Here is a 25,110-nt window from a genome sequence, read left to right on the forward strand (position 1 = left end):
AATTTGTTAAAATCGTTGATGAGCCGGGTAGTGTCGTGTTTGATAACGTGTTTCTTTTGACGTCAGATTATTTTTGGCACGCCAATATGTCGAAAGAATAAGTTAAATAGTAGTCAGTTATTTCCTAAAGACTAGTTGGTTGAGCTTCCCACTGATCCCAAATACCGACAGTGCAATATAAATGCGAAATTGTTTGACATTAGTTCTTTCCGCGCTTACCAAAAACACTGGAATCAGTAAAGAAAGTGAAAATAACTTTCGAAATAGATTTGAAAATTTCCGTATGTGCTTTGCTGCTGTGAAGTGCCAGCGTATACTTTGAAAAAGAATGGTACCATGTGACTTCATATTAAACTACAGGACCTCAACCCAGCACATCTGCTTCAGAGCATGAACTCCTGTTCTGAAACTGGCGAGTGTTGAGTTAATCTCTTTAATAAAACAGCTGGTATATGCTATTTTGCTTCAGTTCGAAATTTAGCGGATATTCAACTAAAATTTGGCGGATAAAAGATTTATAGGTTGCCGACACTGCTCCTAAACTCGTCAACAATTCATGGCCAGGCGTCGTCCAGTGGGCGTCTCCCAACTTGTTTGCCGCATGCGCAGAAGAAGAGAGGCGTGGCCTACGATCTGAGCAGTTCAGGACGTGCAGAGGGGCTGCATTCTCCTCCGAGCTTAGCAATCAGTTTAGTGTCAACTGCAACTCTTTCTCTCTCTGCAACAAGGTATGTTCTGGTTGTGAAATGTTGTTAAATTCAATAACCTTAATACTGGGACAATATGCAACTTCTGAATGATCAATTTAATCCAAAAAGACAAATTTTACACAACTTATTTCAGAACCAGTCAGGCTGTGGATTTTTAACTTGGGGATGGTAATACACGACTTGGATGTATTGAAAAGTCTCCTTCAGAAGAAACTATTAATGATTAAGCGTAATGAAAATTGAGCTGGCACAGAAATTCCGTTCATGTCTAGGGTTAGATTGTCTCTGGCTGTTTGACGACCGTGACAGTCAAATAGGTCGGCTGACTGTGCAGTCTGTAGTAGGCCTATGTCATTCTACATTGTTCATGCTAATCTCTCCGTTGTATATTAAGGGGACATACAACAAACCGTACAATATAGAATATTTCTAGAAAAAGAATATCAACGCACTTTACGAAACAAAAAACAAAACTTGTATTACGGAAAAGAATAGATACACATTTTTCAGAAAGTATTTAATGAAAAGGTATAATATTTCCCAATGCATGGGGTAATGTCACATGCGCATAACTTCAGTCTACTCCATTGATTTAGGACTATAAACAATTGAAAACTTAATTAGTTTTGAAATTTTTTGCATTATAATGAAAGCTTTTCACCAGAATATAAAATAACTTATATATGCAACACCGTTTGTTTTATGAAATTCTAACTTGCTACGCAATATGAAATGTGTGGCGTTAGATGGTAGTAACGGACATGTTGTAAGGCTGGAATGGTCTTGGCATTTCAATAAACTGTTCTTTTTAAAAGAGACGGCGTTTCCCTGAATTCTTTAAATGAAGCATTCTCAAGTTTGTGCTTAAATCGGAAATATAATTATCTTACTGAGCTAGTCTGTAACATGGTGGGTCTTGATGGGCAGATGTTCAAACCACCTTTAGAAATGCTATGTTACGTCTCGAATTCGGGCGCGATACATGGAAACTGAGGAGGAATAGGAACCAATGATTATCAGGTTGTGATCTTTACCGCACCTTTGTCTTCTGTACACCTTTCTCCTTGTACGAAATTAGTTGTGTTCTTTTATTTTTAAATATTTAAAGAACTTCACCTTAAGTTCATACAGAGGTATTCCGTAGGTACTATCGGTGCAGTAGCCCGTGAACCCGTGTTCGAAAGTGAGAACCAATAGCCTTATTTTATCTGAAAACTTAAAAAATTAGCTAATTTTATTGAATATAATTAAATTGGAAATATAATATTTTTATAGACTGCTTAGGGGTCGAGGATGAGATTTTAAAATCCTCTAGGCCTACAGGCAAACCTGAAATTGGGAACTCAGTCTGAAAAGAGCGGCTAGAGCTATTGTTATAATTCACATTTTTAAGTAGCTGTTAATTTTGTGAAGCCCGGTACGTACGAATATCGGCCAAGGCAGCGTGTACTAAGATTACAGAAATTTATGTAGCGATCTACACTATTACTCGCACACGTTTTAGTGATAGATGGACACCCTTGTGCTGATTCGGTCGACCTCGGTTATCTTAGAGATTCGTATTGGCAATCTTTGAAACACAAACTAAGAATCGCTTATGCATCGCTGTGCGACGTCTGGCGTACACTTTACGTACTAGTACTGTTGTTGTTTACACAGCGAAGCAAGAACAAGATTCGCATCGAGAAATGTTATGTGTTTGTGACACAGTTGTTGGCTTAAAATAAAGGTTTAGAAAATTCATATCAATCGATCATATTATCGATTATATTCAGATTTCATTTCCATTCAGTTGACAGTATTACCGGCACCGGAGAGCTCCCTCACTCCTGTACAAATATCAATCACTAAAAAGTGTGCGAATAATAGGCAGCTGTCGTGCTGTGGGTTTCCATTTTGGCAAGAAAATACAATGACGGGGGAAGTCGTATTTCACCTTTTCAGCCGCAACCTGCCTTTGGACCCGCAAAAGCAGCTTTAAAATACCGGTAGCCTTTATTTTTACTTATTGTTCTTAAGGTTCAGTTTCCAGGTTCAAGTAGCTTTGTACATCACGCTCTGGAAGTTTTTCTCAGAAAAGGTTTTGACGTAGACTTGCGTTCCTCGTCAACGCGTGCCGTTTATCGCCGAGTAGGCCTTAACTACCGACGCGACGTCACTGGGAGCGTTTAGCCTAGTCTTTCTCTGTCTAGGTTCCTAATTTCCAATCTTCTGTGTTCCCATAGCGAACAACGCTGAAGTGACTCTTATAACAGCTCGGTCTCTGGGACCTCACTTTCGTAGTGCCATCCTTAGAGGCTACAAATGATGGCAGCTCACTTGAGTGTGCAGCACCACCTCGGGACAAGGGCATGGGTATACTTTTAGTTGTGAAGTACAGACATTCGCATTGCATTGACGTATGTACCGTCAAAAAGAGACTGATGGACCCATGTTTTCTGATCACAGGGACTTTTATTTTACAAAATGTCGGGAAAGGAGTTTGATTTGTAAGGTAAAAGTGTTGCACAATTTTTGTTACGTGTGATAATTATTCTAAGCAACTTTGAACATACGCCGTTCTGTGAACACTACGTTGGGGATGTGTGTTAAGAGACTGTAGATACTCAGACATTTCCCAATTCTCTTGCTTTGTACCGTAGAAACTGCAATCTTACGACTAATATTACTTTTGGTGCTTTAATATTGCTATTAACTGTTTGTATTATAAATATTTTAATTCAGTAGTGTGTGATTTATTAGCATACATAGTTCAAACATGAAAATGATTACTCCACGAACCTACTACGCTGGCGTAGCAAGGGAGAGGTGTTACTCCCACGTGGCGCGTCCCGGGTGGAGGATAGGGGTCCTAACCGGCTTGCGGGCGGACTTGAGGGAAATAAAATACCTCTCGCGGACTAAACACTACCCCCTGTGGGCGGGGGACGCACACGAAGAATTCATCCACGGTATCCCCTGCCTGTCGTAAGAGGCGTCTAAAAGGGGCGACCAAGGGATGATCAAACTAGATCCATGAATCTACTTAGTACCACCACGCGGGGAACACCATGGGTCGCTTTTACTTGCGCGTACTACCATTATGTTCATGAAATACTCTTGTGATTGCTGGGAGAACTTTAAAAAGGTAGGTCCAGGAGCCACAATTATTGCTTTCTTAGCACCAACAGAGGAAGCCATACAGTGGATCACCCAACTGAACATTCTGCTATAAAACATGTTTCTTGTCTGTGTATATTTGTAAATAGTATATACTTGTATATATGTATCTAACTTGTTGCCCACACCAATAATAATACTACTATGTTAGGTACCAAATAGGTTTGTGATTACTAACAAACGAGAGCGCGACGGCTTTTACAGAACCTGTGATTAGTACCCACTATATGAGGAACACCATGGGATAGTAAGAGTCTGTGGTTAGTACACTTAGTGATGAACACCATAGGTTTGCGTTGCCTGTAAATGGCGACGCAATGTGCGAAACGCCGTAGGTCTGTAGTACATGTGCGAATTTCATTACCTGTGAGTAGTACCATAATGTGTGGAATACCGCGAGTCTACGCTACTTTTGATTAGTACCGCAACATGACAAATACCATGGTTCTACTTTTCTAGCGATAAGTACCATTGTGAGGGGCCCCTGACTTGGATTTTGGACCCCTTTCGACTACAAGTACAATCGATTCAGTTCTGTGCTATAGCAGCAGTCCCTTGGTCAGCAATACTATTGTTCTACGCCCACTTCTGTGCATGTGAGGCACTGTGGGTTAGGGTTGGGCAGACCGGAACATTCACTTGTTCCGCAACATTAGGAGCTTGAGGCGGAGTGTTTCGGTACAGTGTGCCGAGACACGGGACACAGGACACAGGACTGTAACTGCGTCCTAGAGAGAACTTCGAGAGGCAACAGGACATGCTCCGCTTCAGCTGGAATGTGCCTGAACCGAACGTGCTGTGCCAAGGCCGCACTAGATAGAGTAGTTGGCCTTGGCTGTGTCTGCCTGTCGATACCGGCTGTGTGCCGCCCTGTGTTAGAGTGCCAACATTTTTTTCATCCAGTTATATCTTTAATTCCAAAGCGATGACCCACATTTTTCTTGGGCTTAAAAGTTTCCTTAAAGTCCAAATTAATTTTTAACATCAATCCCCAAGAAAGTGTTGAGGGAAATTATGGAGATATTGAAGAAAGTAAATGGAAGTTGAGAGCAGCTAAAGCAGTGCAGCGCAGAGTAGATTTTTGTAATCCACACAAATCATTGCACCATCGCAAGTTGACAGACAGGGCAGGACAGAGCAGAGCAGGCCGGTTCTGCACCTACTTTCGCCTACCACGCGCAGTCTTCGAAACAGTTTCCTGCGCACGTGTCACGCAGTTAGTTAAGAAATGGAGGAGAAAATTACCACAGCCCTTCAGTCTCACCATGTTTTGTAGGTACTGTACTATGTGAATCACGTGGACTGCAATGCAGTATGTATGTATGTTCGTGAGAAAATGGCTGAACAGAATTTAATGAGAATCGGTATGTAATTTCGGGGAATAAGGCACTACAGTCTAGGCTATAAATCATTTTATTCACGCTGCGTAATAAGGTAGTTTAGAGAAAGGCCGAAAATGTAATCCACCGAGCAAGTGGCCGTGCGGTTAGGGTCGCGCATCTGTGAGCTTCCATTCGGGAGATAGTGGGTTCGAACCCCACTGTCGGCAGCCCTGAAGATGGCTTTCCGTAATTTCCCATTTTCACACTAGGCAAATGCTGGGACTGTACCTTAATTAAGGCCACGCCCGCTACCTTCCCAATCTTCCACCCTTCCGTCGCCGAAAACTTTCGATATGTTAGTGCGACGTTAAACAAACAACAAACAAAAGAATGTAATCCTCATATCTATGAAACAATCCGTGACCCAAGTTCTCGCAACATATAGAATTTAAGACAAAGATCTAATGCTGATTATGGAGAGCATCATCGCCGACTCCGTCGCCGTCATCCATCATCACATTTATGTGAAGAGATAAATACGGAAAATCATTCATCATATCTTGTCAAATATAAATGCAAACGCGTTCACAACAGATTGTCAATGTTGATTGATTTTAGTATCTTGTGTCTTGTGACAACTAGATGAAAATCTAGCAGTACATTTGTAAATACATATTTTTCCCTCTCCCCCACTGTGATCCTATTAATGAATTTACCATGCAAGTTGGTCGTGCGGTTAGGATCGCCTTGCTATGAGCTTGCATTCGGGAGATAGGGGTTCGAACCCCACTGTCGGCAACCGTGAAGATAGTTTTCCGTAGTTTCCCATTTTCAAACAAGGCTAATGCTGGGGGGGTGTACCTTAAGGCCATGGTCGCTTCATTCCCATTCCTAGCCCTTTCCTATTCCATCGTTGCCATAAGACCTATCTGTGGCGGTGCGACGTAAAAAATATAAAAAAATTATCATGAATTCAATTCTTTGCTTAGTCCATATGAACGCCGAACATCGCTAACATAGCAATATTGTTCAGTCTTGTAAACTGGCGAAGGTGGTTGTTTTTATTGCGATTGTCTTAAGCTGAATAACCGCGTTGCCATCAGCACAAGGGAAATTGTAAAGATGACTAACAAAATGAGAAAAATCGCGTATGCTTGAAGAAAAAGAAAAAAAGAGCCTCTTGATACTGGATGCCCCAGTATCACAGAGTCTAAAGAAAACATGTTATTTCTGAAAACCGACGAGACCCTGCGTGGCAATGTGCGCTCACGTCCACTTCGCAGTTTCGTTTAGCTTCGCGCTGTTCTGCTCTGTTCTTCCCTGCTCTGCGGCAAACTGCTTCTCAATGTGCGCCCGGCCTAACAGCACGAAAGTACAACAATGTATTCATCCAGTTATATTTTTAATTCCAAAGCGACGACCCTTATTTTTCTTGGGCTTAAACGTTTCCTTAAAGTCCAAATTAATGTTTAACGCCAATCCCCGAGAAAGTGTTGAGGGAAATTTTCGAGATATTAATTACTCACTAATTACTCACAATACAGGCCAATACATTCAACTGGTAAAAATATTCTTGAATTGGTTACTTTTATACACCTGCACTGCCATTGTAACCGTGTTGTGTGTATTTTATATTGACCGGAAAAATCTTAACCTAAAAGCAGCCTTTAAACGTGATTATTGGGCGCGAATTTCAGTGTTCCGACTGTTCATTCACGTTCCCTGCAGCTTTATGCTGGACCGTGACCATAACTACACACAGGCACACACCACACAGCACGTTCCGTACAGGCACACTCCCAGGTGCCACTGGCGCGGAGCATGTAATGTTGCCTCTCGAAGTTCTCTCTACACTGTGCAGTTGCAGTCCCGCGTCCCGTGCGCCCGCTGCACAGTTCAGCTAGTAGGCGAAGGGCAGTGCATAGTGACGCTTCTGTGGGACAACGAGTCAGTGTCTCCGGCTCGCTTGAGAATGTTTCGGAACAATTGACACTCGGTGTTCTGGAACAGCGGAACATAACTGTGCACCGGCACCTTGTGCCGAAACAGGGACATAGTGCCCAACCCTACTGTGGGTCGGTTCCACTGATCGTTTTATAATCATATCCATGCATCCATTCATTCTTCGTCCTCACGTTTTGAATTGTGATCTGTGGACGTTTTTTGGGCTTTTGATTTTCCATTTCATTTCGTCTCATTTCGTACCACTAGGGGCCGATGACTTCTATGTTAGGCCCATTTAAACAATCATCAAAATGATTACTTTGACATTTTCTAGCCTATATTTCCAGTAGTGGGCCGTGGGACCTCACGCCAGTAACTACGCATAAAATGTTGACGTCCGTAGTTGGGGGTTAACATTGTTTATATTGACAGAGGGGGCTACCTGAAACATGAAACAGCGCTTCAAAGTAAGACAACATTTGTGCCTAGTGCGACGTCACACGCATACGCTGTGTAGACTCGCGTGCCGTGGTCAGCCACTACTAAGTGTAGAAATCTCTGCGCCCGTTACAATACAGACCGCAACTTGGCAGCTTCGATCCTGGCTCAGTTCGGTCGTATTTGAAGCTGTCTCTAGATTTACCGGCAAATCTCCTGCGGGACTAAATTCCGGCACATCAGCGTCTCCGAAAACTATAATAGTTAATGGGATGTAAAGCCAAAATTGTTGCTGTTAACGTGTACCTGAGCGCAGACGTTGATACTGTTTTTTTTCAGCCCTACTGGCTGTTAACTTAATCTCAAATAAACACGATTGCGTTAACATGGAGTTAGCAACTAAATATCACATCAGGTCTTGCTTTTTTTGTTTTCTTTTTGTTTTTTGCTAGTTGCTGTACGTCGCACAGACGCAGATAGGTCTTAAGACGACGGTGGGACAGGAAAGGGCTAGGAATGGGAATGAAGTGTCCATGGCCTTAATTAAGGTACAGCCCCAGCATTTGCCTGGTGTGAAAATGGGAAACCACGGAAAACCATCTTCAGGGCTGCCTACAGTGCGGTTCGAACCCACTATCTCCCGAATACTGGATACTGGCCGCACTTAAGCGACTGCAGCTATCGAGCTCGGTGGTCTTGCATTTTGAGCTGATGGTTTCCTTCTGAGAATTCGAGGATAGGCCTTAGAGTGATCACACATTCAAAATTCGTTACATATGTTAGAGTGGGATTACTACTATATTTCTTTCTCTAATCGGGTAATTATATGGGCCTTTTCCTTTTTTTTTTTTTTTTTCTTGGATCCATCATTGTGTGGTAGGGTACTTATCACTATTCAGTGGGAGAAGATTTAAAATAATTCTTAATGTTGCGCCGCATTCTCCTTGCGGCAAACCTAGCTCCTTCCTCTTTTCCAGCACCAGATGGATATTTAAAACCACTTCACCAATCTGTAGTTGTCCACGAGTACTTTACGATACGCTAAGTTATCGTGGGGCATGCGAAATGTTGTGGACATACAGATCACTCGCCGCGCTGACTAGTATAAGTTTTCTGATTCGTCATCACCGTATTATTACCAATGAACAAAATGTGTTCACACCACAGGCTCCATCTATAGGCCTATATTATATGTCCTGACTGATTCTTCATCGCCGAGCCAAACCTACTGCACATCATGAAAATTAGTATTTGAAATCTTTAAAAATAAACACGTATTCTTTGTTTATGGAAAATCCACTTCAGGTGATGGGATGAGCGAAAAGGAATGAATAAAGTGTTGAATTCCTTAAATGAGGATACTTTTATTTATATATAAAATACTGAAGATGTTACAGACGTGAAAGCTGGTATTTGGAATCTCCTGTAAAAGTAAAGAAATGCACATAAATTGTTTTATGAAAATCCACTTGGGAAGTGTTAAAGGGATAATTTTTTTAAAATGTGCGTATCTACAGTATATCTCAAACTTAACATATTACAGACGTGAACATTGATACGGTACTTTATTTTTAAGAGATCAAAAATAACACGTATTTTTTGTTTTCAGGAAAATCACTCAAAAGGTGGGGGCAGATTTATAAAAAGACTGAAATGGGTTGAATTCTTTTTCACGAGGATAGTCTTATATCTCAAACTGATGATACATAATTCTTTCGTTTGCCGAAAATACAATTGTACCAGGGGTAGGGTAATGAATTGAAAAATGAGTAATTCTTTGTATGAGGATACTTGTATCTTAAACGAAGGATGTTACGAACGTGAAAATTGGTATTTGGATTCTCCTTTAAAAATAAACACGGATTTTGTGGGGGAGGTTAAATCTGCGTAAGTAGGTGTAAGAGCTGAATTCTGTTTGAGATCATAAATCAGAGGTGGATATAAAACAAGACACCCCTAAGGGATTTTGACTGGGGGAACGAGAAATGAAAAATATGCATTTATATGAATCCATTTGAATTACGGAGTTAAAATTCCAAAGGAAATCCTAGATGTTAAATAACAGAATGTTTGAAACGCATATATTCATTTCTTCCTCCGAAACTGTTTAACGTACGAAGATAAAAATCCAAATAGCGGTAGGGCCTATATATTTTAAATCCTAGGTGTGAAATAGGAAATATTTTCAAACATCACACCCCGGAAGTTTTAAATAGGGTTAGCTCCATAAACTAAATTATTCATCCCTCCAAAACAGTTTGAGGTAAAAAGTTGTAATTTTACGATAAGGGTCTTTTATGACCTAGGTGAAAAATATCGTAGCCTATAGACTACTTAAAATATTTCTCCCTTAAGGCCTTTAGATGATGGTTGACTCTCAAACACAATATCCATTCTTCCGAAACAGTTTCAGGCACTTATTTTTCATAAACGGTGGTCTTCTATATCAGATGCTAATACACATTTTAAAATTCACCCCTTGAAAAAAGTATTCATTACTCCATTACTGTTCGACATAGAAAATAAAAATTACGCAGGTCGGTAGCTTTTAAACGGATGTTAAATAAGATAGGGTTAAACATTCAAATTATTCCGTTTGGGGTTCAAATAATCATTTCCAGCCATATTTAGTTTCTCTTCCACAAAACGAACATTTAAGTTTTCTCTAGTAAATTTAAAACTGTGTTCTCAGTCCACTAATAACCCTCCTGATTAAACTTTTTATTTCAATCTGCCTTTACTCTCGTAAAAATCCCATGAATATACTGTGCATATATGCAGTATTTACTCGCGCAGTAATAATCTACCTACTAATCTTATCCTAATTTACTCTACTACGTAAGTGTTCATACAGATTGACGTGTTGAATGGTGGTCAATCATTTCTTCTAATAAACTAATAAAAACGAACATAAATCTACTACACTACGAAGTATCTACACAGCAGACCAGCAACAAGGCGCTATCTCAGATTACTCACATAAATGGACCCTTAAGATGGATGCTTGGATTTGAGGAGTTGGCGGTTGTTTACGGTTTAATATTTTCTGTCCTGGCAACCACAACGCGCTTTCGCATTTCGGGGAGGCCGTTAATTGACCAAAGACATGTGACCAGACGTCCTTTTTAGATCATTGTCCGAGGTCCGGGCGATTTACTTTAAAAAAAAAGAAAAAGAAAAGAAATGCTCTCGTAAATCTACTTATTTGGGGTAGGCCATATCTTACATTACACGATGGCATAATAGAAATGTGATTATGGATATACAGCACTTGCCGTGTCAGACGCTATTTACCACTCTATATAGCGCGCGCTTCTCTCTCATCTCGCTGCTATGTTAATGTGGCAAGCGACAGGATATAACGGGGATTTGAAGGATGGGGCTGAGAAGTGTTTCATTATTGTGATGTTGAAAAATGTATTCCGTATTTGCGAGCTAAGTCTAAATCATTTGAAATATTTTGATCACTTCTGCAATTTCAAACAATTCCGGAATTAGCGTAGTAATGACCCTGAATTTAACAAGTTACTTTGTAGTCGGAAATAGGCTAAGTATTTCAATTCACGTAAGTCACTTGAGAGTTACTAAAACTTGCAGAATACTTTTCTATACCAGGGCAAAATACAAATGTAGAAAGACTATTTTCACTAAGCTCAGTACAATGCACCGATAACAGAAACCATTTCAAAAAAAGATCTCTGAAAATCTTCTTTATGGTTCGGTATGTAAAGGAATTTACATGCGTATCTTTTTGTTAGACACGCCAAAACTCCCGAAGACTACATCTTCAGAGAAGTACCGGCAAGGAGTGTTAGATTCATGGTTTAAATTTTGTAACAATTTACTATATAATATGAATATTGATAAAATTTGTTTATGTAAATTACGTGAAAATTAGAATAGATGATTAAATTCAGACTCAGTGGAGGAACTTATTGTCCTCTTTTTTTCCAGCATTGTCCTCCTTTTTAAATAGTTTCCTAGTCTTGTGTTATCTACAGTATTTGCATCTGGTCACCCCATGTAAGTGCACATTCTAATCGATGAATGGCAGATGTTCGTCGTTAGTGACACTATCCTGAAGACCAGCGCAGCACCACAAACTCTTAAAATGTCTGCATGAATTTTAAAACTGGATGAATCTGCTTTCTCCCGCCCTTTCACCCAATAGGAGCATAGAGGGCGGGTGAGGTCGCATCCCGCCGCCACAAGTTTGTGAATCCAGCATTCATGTTCTAACACTTTACTAGTTATATTGAGGAGGCATTCGACAAAACTAGACTACTAGTTAGGAAGAATGTGTACATTTTTCTTTGTACAAAATTGATTTCTAAATGCAGTTAACGGGGTTCATAGAACAACGTATTCTCTTAAATAGCTCCGCATGATTCCCGGATAAGAATGTCTAACTACAGCAATCTAGGGGCCGATGACCTAGATGTTTAATAATGAACTACAGCAGTCGGTTGATTTGTCACTTGCTATGTTTCGTTAGAAAACAGCAGCATGGAGCACGTCCCTATAATTTAACTTAATGGCGCAAGTCTCTTCCTCTGAGTAGACTTGTACTTCTCCACGTTGGTCACTCAGGGCTGTGCAGGCTCCAGTTACCTGTTCATTCAGCTGCGTAGGCCGTGCCGTAGGGATTGACTTAGTAATATGTTAGTGTGTGTTCGATTTTCTTTTTTGTAGAGACATGGTTGCAGAGAAGCTACTTTCCCCCTAACCTGTGTTCTTTTAAGTTCATAAACACGTGACGATTTTCTACAGAAGCGATAAAGTAGCGGCTTTGTATTCAGCACTATTCTGCTTAATTCTTCATATGAGAGTTGAGATTCTTACGCCCCTAAACATTTAAATACTTGTATTTTGAACTTCATAGCTTTTGTCAACTTTTAAAGGAATTATTTTTTCTTTGTTCACTGTTAGTTGATTAAAAAGCTTGATATTTCTTACATTTGATGCAAAGGCAGTGTTGTACACATTTAGTTGCAATGTCCTTATGTGAGAGACTATATTATATTACAGTACCGTAGTAGTAATGTACACACCTCCAGGCTTGCGCTCGTAGCAGCAGAGCGGCTTATAAGATACAGTGTAGAGACTCCTGTCTACTGAAGCTAAATGTCCCGAACCGACGAGACTATGGCCAGGTGATTAGGAATTTTAAAACAAACGATACAACTCGGATCTGGTAACCATGTTGTGGGAGCATAAACTATCATGGTGAACACAACATTGGTGATTTTGCTGAACCGCCACTACTGCAGTGACCACCAGTTGAGTGTTTTCTAGGACTCGTACAGCAAGAAAGAAAAATTATCGTCGATAATGAAATTTACCAAGGGATAGACAAGCAAAGAATTGACCAACCTCGGAGTGAGCAGATCTTTTGGTATTCAGACAAGTTTATTGGGTCTATCTGCTGGTCCCCTTCGAACGAGAGATTTTGAATTGGTGATTGATGCACATAATCTGCTAAAAGCTTTTTTTTTTTTTTTTTTTTTTTTTTTTTTTTTGCTAGTTGCTTTACGTCGCACCGTCACAGATAGGTCTTATGGGCTAGGAATGGGAATGAAGCGGCCGTGGTCTTAAGGTACAGCCCCAGCATTTGCCTGGTGAGAAAACATGGGGAACCACGGAAAACCATTTTCAGGGCTGCCGACAGTGGGGTTCGAACCTACTATCTCCTGAATAGCTAAAAGCTTAACGTCTCCATCAGACGCTCTCATGACCTCTAGGAGGGGTACGACTTGTAGACTGTATTTTCTCCCGTTATTTGTAGCTAGCAGTCACGTCGCCCCTTTCTCTCCCCATTCCTGTAATTTATGTAATGTGAAGTGTATAGAGGTGGATAACATGTGGTGTCAGACTCGTTGGCTGAACGGTCAGCGTACTGGCCTTCGGTTCAGAGGGTCCCGGGATCGATTCCCGGCCGGGTCGGGGATTTTAACCTTAATTGGTTAATTCCAATGGCACGGGGACTGGGTGTATGTGTGGTATTAATTTCCTCATCACGGCGCGCAGGTCGCCTACAGGTGTCAAATAGAAAGACCTGCACCTGGCGAGGCGAACCCATCCTGGGATATCCTGCACTAAAAGCCATACGACATTTCATTTCATTTCACGTTATGTGGTTAATCTCAAGGTTGATTTTTACTGCGGAGTACAGCAAAGTGTTTATGCTAGACTTTGTTCACACATTTGGGCGGGTTGGCGGTAGTGGTGATTGCTCTAAGAATGAGGGAATTAGGAAAAGGGCCACTCTAGTCCTCACAAACCTATCAGAAGGGAACAATAGTCGACCAAAAGAGTAGCGTAGCACTAGGACCCCGTGGTCGCTAATTCGAAAGACCCCGGTGCCCACTTCGTCTGATTGTAAGACAGTCGGGAGATATCGGGGGGTGCATTCTACAGGCCGCAACCACACGAGAAAATTATTTGTGAAGATAAATATGTCCCTGAAATTTTAAATTTTCTATTTTGGTCTAGGCATTGCTAATAAAAGAATGTATATGAATGCAGACAAAAGGGCATGCAAATGGCTCGTTTTCAGTGATAGAGGCCTTGTATACCCACAAGCGAACACTGTCAACCAGCTTGTTCAGTCGAGCGTCTATCTGAAGATCTCATTTCAAAAGAGCAATATCGAACAGCTGCGCTATTTATAGATTACTCTCTGCTCTTGTCTTGCCTGCTGCAGACCTTGTAGTTTATATGAGTGACTCTTGGCTGATGGAAATGCGGTATTCTTCGTAAGAAATGCTATAATGGTTCAAAAACTATTAGAAGAAACATCCTACAAACAGCGTGAATTCCACGTGGCGCCTCCCAAGTGGCGGATAGGGGTGTCCTAACAGGCTTGCCGGTGGACTTGAGGGAAATAAAATACCTCTCGTGGACCAAACACCCACCCCGTGTAGGTGGGGGAAGCAGACGGAGAATTCACCCCTGCTTGTCGTAAGAGGCGACTAAAAGGGACGACCAAGGGATGATCCAATTAGCACCATGAAACTACTTGTAATTAGTACCATCACGCAGGGAACACCATGGGTTCCATTTACTTGCACGTAGTACCACTATGTTATGTACGCAATAGGTTTGTGATTAGTAGCGACAGTGTGTGAATCAGGAGGTGGGTACCTGTGATTCTTATCCCTATATGAGCGACACCATGGTTCTGCCTTACATGTGCTCAGTTCCCACTATGTGAGGAATTCTACGGGATAATACGAGTCCCCGTGGTTAGTTCACTTATGTGAGGAACGCCATAGGTTTGAGTTGCCTTTGTAGGTTTACGTTGCCTGTAAATAGCGCCACAATGTGCGAAACACCATAGGTCTGTTACATGTGCGCATTACACTACCTGTGAATAGTACCACAATGTGTGGAATACCGCGAGTCTCCGCTATTTTGATTAGTACCGCAACATTACACATAGCATGGTTCTACTTTCCTAGCGATAAATACTGCACCCGCTCACATCCTGAGTCCCAGACTAGCATTAATCTCAGGGGTGATCAGTTCGAAAAAGATAAAAAATAAATTTAATAAAGAAAATCTAATGGTTCATGTTTGTGGGTTACTGTAGTCACGTCCTAGTTCGTGAACCATGGGCAACGGCTGAGTGGCCTAATAAGTGGTCCTGAGAGTCGGGATACCAGTTGCTATGGAATGGGAGTGGGCATCTCGGACATATTCTGAGTCGTGGCCCTCCTTGTGCTCAGGCGGCTAGGACTACACAATTCACCGGTGGTCCATAACCCGTTAGAGGAGAGATCCTCACTTGGACTATGTGCAAGTAGGGCAGCATCCTGCTTCATGAATTTACCGAGCTCAGAACACTTTAAGCAAGCCTCGGACCTATGGGAGTAATGGAGTCCCACTCTCATTTGACAGGCGAGGGACTCCTTGGAAACAACTTGGCGAACGAAATGGAATTCGATGGGGAGCTATCAATATTAATGGGGCTTATGGAAGAAAGAAGGTAGAACTTGCTGAGTCAGCAAAGAGGATGCATCTGGATGTGCTAGGAGTAAGTGATATTCGGGTAAGGGGAGATAAGGAGGAAGAGATAGGAGATTATAAAGTGTACTTGACGGGTGTTAGAAAGGGAAGGGCAGAGTCTGGGGTAGGGCTCTTTATCAGGAATACCATTGCACGCAACATAGTTTCTGTTAGGCACGTAAGTGAGCGAATGATGTGGGTAGATTTGTCAGTGGGAGGAATTAGGACAAGAATTGTGTCCGTGTATTCACCATGTGAGGGTGCAGATGAGGATGAAGTTGACAAGTTTTATGAAGCATTGAGTGACATCGTGGTCAGGGTCAACAGCAAGGATAGAATAGTGCTAATGGGCGATTTCAATGCGAGAGTTGGGAATAGAACTGAAGGATACGAAAGGGTGATTGGTAAATGTGGAGAAGATATGGAAGCTAATGGGAATGGGAAGCGTTTGCTGGACTTCTGTGCTAGTATGGGTTTAGCTGTTACGAATACATTCTTCAAGCATAAGGCTATTCACCGCTACACATGGGAGGGTAGGGGTACCAGATCCATAATAGACTATATCTTAAGACTTTGAATTCAGGAAATCTTTTAGGAATGTACGAGTTTTTCGGGGATTTTTCGATGATACAGACCATTATCTGATCTGTAGTGAACTAAGTATCTCTAGGCCTAGGGTAGAGAAAGTGAAATCTGTCTGCAAACGAATAAGGGTAGAAAATCTCCAGGACGAGGAAATTAGACAGAAGTACATGGATATGATTAGTGAGAAGTTTCGAATAGTAGACAGTAAGCAGGTTCAGGATATAGAAAGTGAATGGGTGGCATACAGGGATGCTGTAGTAGAAACAGCAAGGGAATGCCTAGGAACAAGTGTGTGTAAAGATGGGAAAAGGCGAACATCTTGGTGGAATGATGAAGTGAGAGCAGCCTGTAAACGTAAAAAGACTTATCAGAAATGGCTCCAAACAAGGGCCGAGGCAGACAGGGATTTGTACGTAGATGAAAGAAACAGAGCGAAACAAATAGTTGTTTAATCCAAAAAGAAGTCATGGGAAGATTTTGGTAATAACCTGGAAAGGCTAGGTCAAGCAGCAGGGGAAACCTTTCTGGACAGTAATAAAGAATCTTAGGAAGGGAGGGAAAAAGGAAATGAAGTGTTTTGAGTAATTCAGGTGAACTCATAACAGATCCCAGGGAATCACTGGAGAGGTGGAGGGAATATTTTGAACATCATCTCAATGTAAAAGGAAATCATCATGGTGGTGTTGCAAACAGTCAAGCTCATGGGGAGGAGGAAAATGATGTTGGTGAAATTATGCTTGAGGAAGTGGAAAGGATAGTAAATAAACTCCATTGTCATAAGGCACCAGGAATAGATGAAATTAGACCTGAAATGGTGAAGTATAGTGGGAAGGCAGGGATGAAATGGCTTCATAGAGTAGTCAAATTAGCGTGGAGTGTTGGTAAGGTACCTTCAGATTGGACAAAAGCAGTAATTGCACCTATCTATAAGCAAGGGAACAGGAAGGATTGCAACAACTATCGAGGTATCTCATTGATTAGTATACCAGGCATCTTGGAAGGGAGGGTGCGATCAGTCATTGAGAGGAAGTTGGATGAAAACCAGTGTGGTTTCAGACCACAGAGAGGCTGTCAGGATCAGATTTTCAGTATGCGCCAGGTAATTGAAAAATGCTACGAGAGGAATAGGCAGTTGTTTGTTTCGTAGATCTAGAGAAAGCATATGACAGGGTACCGAGGGAAAAGATGTTCGCTATACTGGGGGACTATGGAATTAAAGGTAGATTATTAAAATCAATCAAAGGCATTTATTTTGACAATTGCGCTTCGGTGAGAAGAATGAGTTCTTGGTTTAGGGTACTTACAGGAGTTAGACAAGGCTGTAATCTTTCACCTTTGCTGTTTGTAGTTTGCATGGATCATATGCTGAAAGGTATAAAATGGCAGGGAGGGATTCAGTTAGGTGGAAATGTAATAAGCAGTCTGGCCTATGCTGACAACTTGGTCTTAATGGCAGACTGTGCCGAAAGCCTGCAGTCTAACATCTTGGAACTTTAAAATAGGTGCAATGAGTATGGTATGAAAATTAGCTTCTGGAAGACTAAATTGATGTCAGTAGGTAAGAAATCCAACAGAACTGAATGTCAGATTGGTGATACAAAGCTAGAACAGGTCGATAATTTCAAGTATTTAGGTTGTGTGTTTTCCCAGGATGGTAATATAGTGAGATTGAATCAAGGTGTAGTAAAGCTAATGCAGTGAGCTCGCAGTTGCGATCAGCAGTATTCTGTAAGAAAGAAGTCAGCTCCCAGACGAAACTCTTTACATCGGTCTGTTTTCAGACCAACTTTGCTTTATGGGAGCGAAAGCTGGGTGGACTCAGGATATCTTATTCATAAGTTAGAAGTAACAGACATGAAAGTAGCAAGAATGATTGCTGGTACAAACAGGTGGGAACAATGGCAGGAGGGTACTCGGAATGAGGAGATAAAGGCTAATTTAGGAATGAACTCGATGGATGAAGCTGTACGCATAAACCGGCTTCGATGGTGGGGTCATGTGAGGCGAATGGAGGAGGATAGGTTACCTAGGAGAATAATGGACTCTGTTATGGAGGGTAAGAGAAGTAGAGGGAGACCAAGACGACGATGGTTAGACTCTGTTTCTAACGATTTAAAGATAAGAGGTATAGAACTAAATGAGGCCACAACACTAGTTGCAAATCGAGGATTGTGGCGACGTTTAGTAACTCAGAGGCTTGCAGACTGAACGCTGAAAGGCATAACAGTCTATAATGATGATGTATGTATGTAAGAAAATCTAATTATATATCGGCGCATCAAATGAACGCAGGGATGAACGGGGCATGCAAATTAAGGTAACGGGGGACGACTCATTCATGCACACAAATTTTTGACTCCACAATAGGACTGGAAAGTGACAACTTGAATTCCATGGGCATACTGGACTAACTACAATAAAAAGATATGGAAACTGTTTCCTATTGGAATTGCAATGAGGAGCAATTCACTTATTTTGCAAACTACACATGATGACAATTATTACATTGGGACACTTCCATCCTGAAAAATAAATGACATACTATTTGGATTTACCTCACTACTCTGGAGTGTAAAACATTTGGTGAATTCGCCCCAATTGGTTACTGGGGGTCGAATTCACATCCGTATGAGTGGACGTTTCCTCCTCTTTCGGAGACGAAGGCATGACAGTAACTATTTACTGTCATCTCCTCGTTCCGTTTGGACATGAGACACTTCCGGTATGTACATTCTGGTGAGCCGGACACCCACCGTGGAAATGTTATCGCCTCGAAAAACGGGAATTTATAGTACGGACAAACTCTAGCCTATTATTTCCAGATTCACAAACACGCCAGGTAGAGTTCATTAACTCAAAGCCTATTTCAATATTTACACTTGTCAATACACGACGTACGGAAAGGTTCATTACTACACTCTGACAATGAAGACATGTGCCGTCCGTGCGTTATCTTCGTATCTACCGCTAACAATCTCCCCCGTGAAAACCCAACATCTGGTTCTGAGCAGTTCGACACATGACGACTGTCCCTATCATATCCTCCTATGATTATTAAATAATATCATTATCATTCTTTATCTGATCATTATTATATTCTTTGATTACCATCAATTATTTTTTTTATTAATTTCAATTATAATCCTATATTTGATTATCATTTGTCATCCGGGATGATTATATGCCAACCCTTGCCGACGTTTCAAATGAAGGGTCGTTCTTCCTCGTAATTTATCCGCATAAATTTATGACCAGTTTCCTAATAAAATATTATTATTATTATTATTATTATTATTATTATTATTATTATTATTACTTCTATCAGTGGAGATTATCATTATCGCATCACTTATTCATCATGGGGTTAATATCTTACATTGATCTCACCATAATTATTCTCAAATTAATCGAATAAATTCTTCCTATTATGATAACTCTTTATAATATTATTATTATTATTATTATTATTATTATTATTATTATTATTATTATTATTAAACATGGAAAGTTGATATTTTAATTTCCACTCTTTAGAATTTAGTCACATATGTTAAATCCCGTTATGAACCACCAAGATCTGCTTTATGTCGGTCGGGACAACACGGTATTCGGGACCGTACCTTCAGTTTCGTACTGCCGTTCATTTATATGGGGACACACTGTAACCGTACAACTGGGTTACAGACTCCATTCTGTATTTATTATTATTATTATTATTATTATTATTATTATTATTATTATTATTATTATTATTAACCCGATTAATTAGATTTTATATATTCTGTTTCTCATCATTTAGACTGTAATAATTAGGTATCGCGTATATTATTGTATTTAATCATAGGTTAAGTGAATATGTTTGTAATTATTCTGTATTGTAGTAAGTGAGATTTGTTGGTTTCATATTGTCATGCTGTGGCTTGTAACTTTGGCTAGATGAGCTGGCATAGTATTTTGCAATCGAGGCTATGTTTAACTGGGAATGTTGTGTACAAGGAGTTTTCCCGGTGACGCATTCGGTATAGTCATTCTTGGTCCGCTTGGGTACGCTTAGACAGCGCGTGACTGATGACATCAGTGCGTGGACACGTGATTGCGACCAAGTGTCAGTATTCGCCAGCTACTGTATGTGGAAGTGGAAGGGATGAACAGTGAGTGGGGAGATGAGTCGTCATCGCGAGGTGATATAAAGTCAAGGCGACGGTGGGGAGAGGTATTCTGTTCTTACTCAGTTCATAAGCAGTTCATATCGTGCAGATCATATGTAACAGTCTGATGTATCAAATGGAAGAAGTGGTCTTAGTGTGATGGTCAGAGCTAAGAGTTGTGTTTGAAGAGGTAATCATCGAGGAAGTCTACAAGTGGTGGTTGTATCCGAGCAGAGACGGGTACTATGCTGTTAAAGAAACATTATCTTCTTGTGAGGATGGACTTCACAAGATGTTTCTATAATATTTTCCAATTATTTAAAATATATTGAGTGGACGTAATTACATTGGAGCCCTACACGCGTACATGGTATGTAGGCCAACTCCTTGTTATATAAGAAGATTACAACAGACGGCTCCCGACTTCAGCTCACAGGTTTTCCCAAGAATTTCAAGTTCAACAGCGGTGTATGCAGACAACAGGTAATTAAAGCATCAGACATGTTATGCATTCATAACATGAAGAAGAGTGTAATCAGCGGCGATATCACATCTCACTTCAAGTTCATGCCAATAGCTTTTTTTGTTTAGATTAAATTTTCCTTTTTTTTCGTACCGCAAATCTCACAATATATTTCTTTAGTTAAATTAAAAGACGTCAATGATTGTTCATTGTGACGTAAATTATAGTCATAAACTCAGTTTTATTTTAATTATAATAAGTGATTCCAGTTCCATGTACAATCCTCAATTGTGGAAATGCAACAGTAATTTAATATTGTCCTGATCCATATCCCTGTATATTGCCAGATATGTGAGTTTATCACCTCACGCCTTGAGATAATTGATATAAGAGGTATGCTCTACCGAATTTTGTTGTTTTTCTTAAAAAAGCAACTGGCGCTCAAACAAATGTTATGTATATTGTGTGAAGGAGATATGAAAGTATAAGAGTAGTGGTCAGAGTAGCCACAACACGTCCTCCCAAGACACATCTCACAACCTATGGCACATCGCGGCTGGGCAAATACCTCCAATGCCGGCGATTGCTAAACTATTCCTTCCAATTTGAAGTCCATTTCCTTTTATTGGAACTCTTCAAACATTTAATTCGTAAATTAATCCTCGGTGCGTGGATTCTGCCACTCATAACACCGGAATATGCATTTTATGTTATCTTAAGCCTTGAGATTCATCTATTTCATCACAAACAGTACGGCTCAATTTATTTCAAGCCGGATATTCGTCCCTCATGACTTCCAACTCTAAATATGGGCTCAAACCACTCTGGGCTTTTAACATATCGTGACCATTCTAATTCACGTGCCTATATCGCTTTTAAACAAATTTTAATGGTTAAGTCCAAACGTGAAATCAACAATTTACGTAAAATCAAACTGATTACGCGAATTAGTTTTTAACGCTACATGTCATCTCCACATTGATTATTATTTGCACTAGCTAACTCACGAAGCACTGTCATTATTATTATTATTATTATTATTATTATTATTATTATTATTATTATTATTACGACCTTCCGTACGCAACACAAATTTTACATACTCTGGCACTTTCATAATCTGGCTGTCTGGTAGAAAATATTCCTAACTAAAATACAAATAATCACCGCAGTGATTGAAATCAAATAAATGGGTTAGCACAAAAAGGAATTTAACACTTGAAATGAACCTAAATCAAAGTATTACAAACAGCATGCATTAATTGAAATAAATATATCCCATATTTACATTATATACAACAAAAAAATACTCAAATTAATTAATCTAACCCATTATTACGTTAATATAAATTGGTTCGTCCGTCTAACAAAAAAATTAAAATCATGGATTCGGGAGGCGGACCATGTTAACCATAATTAATCTACATTGAACCCCGTTTAGTCGCGATAACATCCCAAAATATTAAATTTGTGTACTCATTCCTATGTAGAATTCCATTGTCTCGTAGCGGATGAGACGCCTCCTGGCCCCATGGTAATTTACTCGTTCATCATATCGCACTTTATTAATTTAACACAATAAAACACTTTTGGGTGACTACCCATGATTAATACCTTACTTACAGAATTTACATTAATTTATACAAAAAAACACTTATAGGTGCCTCTAGACCCATTACATTTGCACAATTCTTCCTTGAGCCCGAATCACACGTCGTGACACATTACGACGAAGTGTCGTTTCATTCGAACTGGCACGTATCGCGTTATTCAATCCGCACTTCCTGAAGTATACGATGCCGTCCTGTGATCGCCTCGCTCCTACAGTTCCTTGCTACAATAATAGTTATACCGTCTATCATGAAATATTTCTTTCAGGCTCTGAACACTGCCTTCAAAAGTATTATCGGAGTTCCTGTCGATCCTTTAAATTCCAACACATGAAATGTTGAGAAATGTATTAATTTCGCATACAGTGATACTGATAATTTACACTCGATATCTGCGAACCATGTGACCTTGCCGCGGTGGGGAGGCTTGCGTGTCCCAATGATGCAGATAGCCGAGCCGCAGGTGCAACCATATCGGATGGGTATCTGTTGAGAGACCAGACTAACGAATGGTTCATCGAAAGGGCGGTAGCAGCCTTTCGGTAGTTGCAAGGGCGGCAGTCTGGATGATTGACTGATACGGCCTTGTAATAATACTCAACATGGCTTAGCTGTGTTGATACTGCTACACGGCTGAAAGCAACGGGAAACTACAGCCGTAACTAACTCCCGAGGACATGCAGCTCTCTCTGTATGAATGATGTACTGATGATGGCTTCCTCCCGGGTAAAATATTCCGGAGGTAAACTAGTCCCCCATTCGGATCTCCGGGTGGGGACTACACGAGAGGGGGCGATCATCAGGAAGATGGATACTGACATTCTGCGAGTCGGAGCGTGGAATGTTAGAAGTTTGAATCGTTGTGGTAGGTTAGAGAATCTGAAAAGGGAGATGGATAGGCTAAAGTTAGATGTAGTTGGCATAAGTGAAGTACGTTGGCAGGAAGAACAAGATTTTTGGTCAGGCGACTACCGAATTATCAACACAAAATCAAACAGAGGAAATGCAGGAGTTGGTTTAATAATGAATAAGAAAATTGGGCAGCGGGTAAGCTACTACGACCAGCATAGTGAAAGAATTATTGTCGTCAAGATAGGCACCAAACCAATGCCCACCACAATAGTGCAGGCCTATATGCCTACTAGTTCAGCGGATGATGAAGAAATCGAAAGAATATATGAGGAGATAGAAGATTTAATACAATATGTAAAAGGTGACGAGAATCTAATTGTGATGGGAGACTGGAATGCAGTGGTAGGCCAAGGAAGAGAAGGTAATACAGTAGGAGAATTTGGATTGGGACGAAGGAACGAAAGAGGAAGTCGTCTGGTTGAATTCTGCACTGATCATAATTTAGTCCTTGCCAATACTTGGTTCAAACACCACAAACGACGGCTGTATACGTGGACGAGACCTGGAGACACTGGAAGGTATCAAATAGACTTCATTATGATTAGGCAGAGATTCAGAAACCAGGTGTTGGATTGCAAAAGTTTCCCAGGAGCAGACGTGGACTCTGACCACAACTTGTTGGTCATGAAATGCCATCTGAAGTTGAAGAAATTGAAGAAAGGAAAGAATGCAAAAAGATGGGATCTAGACAAGTTGAAAGAAAAGAATGTGAGGGATTGTTTCAAGGAACATGTTGCACAAGGACTAAATGAAAAGGCTGAAGGAAACACTATAGAGGAAGAGTGGAGAGTCATGAAAAATGAAGTCAGTAGGGCTGCTGAAGAAATGTTAGGAAGGAAGAAAAGATCAACTAAGAATCAGTGGATAACTCAGGAGATACTAGACCTGATTGATGAACGACGAAAATACAAGAATGCTAGAAATGAAGAGGGCAGAAAAGAATACAGGCGATTAAAGAATGAAGTGGATAGAAAGTGCAAGGCAGCTAAGGAAGAATGGCTGAAGGAGAAATGCAAGGATGTCGAAGGCTGTATGGTCCTGGGAAAGGTAGATGCTGCATACAGGAAAATCAAGGAAACCTTTGGAGAAAGGAAATCTAGGTGTATGAATATTAAGAGCTCAGGTGGAAAACCACTTCTAGGGAAAGAAGACAAAGCAGAAAGATGGCAGGAGCATATCCAACAGTTGTATCAAGGTAAAGATGTAGATAACTTGGTTCTGGAACATGAAGAGGCTGTTGATGCTGATGAAAAGGGAGACCCAATTTTGAGGTCAGAGTTTGACAGAGCTGTGAGTGACCTCAATAGGAACAAGGCACCTGGAATTGATGACATTCCCTCTGAATTACTGACTGCCTTAGGAGAAACCAGCATGGCAAGGTTATTTCATTTAGTCTGCAAGATGTATGAGACAGGAGAAGTCCCATCCGATTTTCAGCAGAATGTTGTTATACCTATTCCCAAGAAAGCCGGTGCTGACAGGTGTGAAAACTACCGCACCATTAGTTTAGTATCTCATGCCTGCAAAATTTTAACACGTATTATTTACAGAAGAATGGAAAAACAAGTTGAAGCTGAGTTGGGAGAAGGTCAATTTGGCTTCAGAAGAAATGTAGGAACACGTGAAGTTATCCTGACTTTACGTCTGATCTTAGAGGATCGAATCAAGAAGGACAAGCCCACGTACATGGCATTCGTAGATCTAGAAAAGGCATTCGATAATGTTGATTGGACCAAGCTATTTATGATTCTGAAGATAAGGATCAGATACCGAGAATGAAGAATTATCTACAATCTGTATAAAAATCAGTCT

At 40.6% G+C, this 25,110-nt stretch overlaps 1 protein-coding gene across 1 annotated transcript in view; it reads left to right on the forward strand.

Moving 5' to 3' along the window:
- The first annotated feature begins 605 nt into the window (after positions 1-605).
- Positions 606-25,110, forward strand: part of LOC136860214 (espin-like) — a 46,214-nt gene continuing 21,709 nt past the window's right edge. Inside the window, exon 1 of the mRNA XM_067138743.2 lies at positions 606-728. The gene's annotated coding sequence lies outside the window, so the exon portion shown is untranslated. The remainder of the gene's footprint in view (positions 729-25,110) is intronic.

Source organism: Anabrus simplex, chromosome 1 (assembly GCF_040414725.1).
Source record: "Anabrus simplex isolate iqAnaSimp1 chromosome 1, ASM4041472v1, whole genome shotgun sequence".
Classification (NCBI taxonomy): Eukaryota; Metazoa; Arthropoda; class Insecta; order Orthoptera; family Tettigoniidae; genus Anabrus; species Anabrus simplex.